The sequence below is a fragment of the Anneissia japonica genome, unplaced genomic scaffold (genome assembly GCF_011630105.1).
Source record: "Anneissia japonica isolate Jap-2015-1 unplaced genomic scaffold, ASM1163010v1 scaffold7370_len818893_cov191, whole genome shotgun sequence".
In the NCBI taxonomy this organism is placed as follows: domain Eukaryota; kingdom Metazoa; phylum Echinodermata; class Crinoidea; order Comatulida; family Comatulidae; genus Anneissia; species Anneissia japonica.
Genome location: NW_022687459.1, coordinates 164,725 through 168,124, shown reverse-complemented (window position 1 = coordinate 168,124; position 3,400 = coordinate 164,725).

Below are 3,400 nucleotides of genomic sequence, written 5' to 3'. Positions count from 1 at the left end.
GTGTGTATGTGTGTGTGTGCATATTTACCTGTATTGGTCTATTCTACAAGCTTACATATTTTGTATATACATGCAAAGAATAAATATTATTGTTAGTGAAACGTAAGAGAAGAGAAATCTGACTGAATGAAAACCCTGAGACCTTTTGCATACATGGCAAAAGCCTTAATATTTCTTAGTGAAAGCATTTTAACGTCTTTGACATTAACTGAAATCCACCCTCCGACTATGCATTAAAGAACAGCAATTTGGATCTATCTTATAGACCTATTTTTTTTATACATTTAGAATTATATATCCAAGAACAATTTAAGCTGTCTGAAATTTCCCTTTTCATAATGTTTATAGGACTCCTGTATGTGTCGGTATTTAACCAGGTTCTTAGATGCTACATAAACGCAGCACAGTTAGTTTATTGCAAGCCAATAACACTCGGCACTTATGCCTACCCTTACCAAATGCGCGTCCCAAGACGGCCATATTAGTTTGATGTAGGAAGTCTAACATCCCACTGTCTACTGTATACCAATATAAATGCTATTACGATCCTTCAGCAGGCTTACATCGATAGGTGCTATTAGCCGATTATAAAGCAGTTTGTACTTTCATCAGAGTAGACCCCTTACGACATACCTCAATGTTTGCGCTACTTGTAATAAACAACGCAAAAATAAATGTGAGTTGCCTATAGGTCCGTGTTTAAGATTATTTTCTTAATGTTTCCCATCTCAATACTCACACTGCGTTACACGATTACCGACCGATTAATCCGTGCGTCGCACTGTTTGATCTGAACTCTTGCCTGACGAGACTGAGGCGGGCCGTTTGTTAAAAAGTTCCATAGGTAATTGACTGGTCGCATCATGGTCGAAATACAGTTGCGTCGGCATTGCGCCTCGTCGCGTTATGGTCGGAATATTACAATTGCGCCAATCAAATAATAGTGTGCACAATGTGAAGCCATATAGCCAAATGAAGATTTAGAAAAAGCAAAAAGACTGGGGAGGTCCCACCTAAATCATTGAAAATAAAAAACAAAAAAATAACAAAACAAATATCAAGTGTACCAAGTGTCACAGACCGTGAAACAACAGCAACCATTTAACTATTTAAGTTGGCTGAAGAAGGCAAAAGTGTCTGTTGATTTGAAAATATCCAGAGTAAGTGAAAATTATTATGTTGAAACAAAGGTTTTAAAATTGTCTACACATTAATTTATTATTCAATAATGATTGCAAATAATGTGGTAAATAAAAGCCTAGGCCATAGGCCTACTTAATCAGTTATCGAGTAAGCAATGGATTTTCGTACTCAGTAGTGTTTGAAAGTCTTGTATTTCTGTAGAGTTCCTACAGACTTCCGTAAAGCAGGCTATAATCCGATTTTGAACCCTAAAAGGGTCATAAGTCACAAAAGATCATGCTAAACATTATTATGGTAAATATTGCCAGAGGTCGATGATCTATGCTTTATCCAATGCCATGTGAGCGTTAGTATACGCAACTGTCGTGTATATACAAATGCGCGAAATATCAAAATGGCGCGAATGGTAAAAAAAAAGGCGCTAAATATCAATAAATGACACGAGAAGTAAACATCTTTCGAATCCTTTTTTTTTCTACGAATTGGACCTGGATTTAGGCCTATGTTTTAATATGCACTTGCGCATAATTTTGATGGCTATAACTACAGAAATTTATTAACCGTATAATTGGAAAACAAATTACATTTCGTTCATTTGTCACTTGAAAAACTCGGAATTAATTTTCTTTTAAGTAAGACTGATGTGTTTGTGAGGACAATTAAGACGATGGTACATAATAAGAGGTAGTACTATTCATCCGCCTGAAGTCATATGCATGCTTGTTTAGATTGGCCTAGAGTAAACATATACAGGATAAAATCATTAAGTTTACGTAGTATGTATGCACCGTGATTATATATTCATAAAAATCTATAAGCTGGGGCTATTTTGGGATTTCTAATCGTGCAGATTTTGATAATAAATACAATGGAGCTAATTCAGACTCGTATAATAATACTAATAGTAATGCAATGATGATAAAGACGATGATTAAGTTATATAATAATACTAATAATAATAATAATAATAATAATAATAATAATAATAATAATAATATTGATAATAGGCCTAGCAATAATAATATTTAATAATAATAATAATAATAATAATAATAATAAATAACATTTATATAGCACAAAAGACAGTTAGTTCGAATCGCTTAGAATTCCCAGTCCTGTAAACAAATCAAAAGAACACTGATGCGTTTTGAGTTTTGATTTGAAAATGTTGAGAATATTTTAATTTACTATTAAAATAATAATATAAATAATAATGATATGTAATAGCCTGCCGTAGGCAGCGATGTGTCGTGTATGAAACAGGGGGCAGTGGAGCTAATGCAGGTTCGTATGATTGATTATAATAATGATAACAATAATAACAACACGAAAAACGACTTCTTTTAATAATAATTAATGATAATAACACAAAAAACCCCGATAAATAATAGTTTATCGTAGACGAGAATATGTTGTATGTGACACAATTGGACATGCGTACACAACACAAGCGTACATTTCCGATTAGCAAATCATATTTCCTAAATCTCAAAAGAAAATAATAAAGAAAATAATGTGATATATGTCTAGGAGTGAGTAGGTATTGTTAAATGTAGATCACTTTTTCCATAGTTGTACAGAAAGCAGCATGCATGTAAAGAGATTGCATTGAGGCAAAAGTATACTACCAAGGTCTATTAATTGATACCAAAAGCTTCAGGTTTCACAGCACATCATCGCTTACAACTTCTTAATGAAGTACCTCCACTAACCTGTCGCACTAATGAATGATCTCGGTGATACCATGGTGATACTAATAACTGAGGAGGCGGACAACGTGAGTAAAATTCAAAAGTTTGTACAACCATAGAGCTTCATGATCTAACAATGTTAAGGTTAAATTCGCTCTCCTCTCTATGCAGTCCGAGAACATGGTCTAACCAAGCATAGAATTAAGCCAAAATCCCAGAACTACAGAACACGCAACGTACAAAACAAGTATATAAAAACGTATGAAATAAGGCTTATTATTGCCATTATTTATTTAAAAGGAAATACGAAGATTCGAGCATATGTTGAGTTAGTTGAAGGATCGTAATGATGGGCGCACGTATATCCCAATTAACATATTACAAGATCAAGTCGACAAGATAAGGATAAAGACGAGCAGGAGCTCTCAAAATATAAATGAAATATCCTTAATACACGTCAATATTTCTTATATGTTTGCTCTGCATATACATAAATAAATAATATATATATATATATATATATATATATATATATATATATATAACATAAAGTAACAAAACGTGTT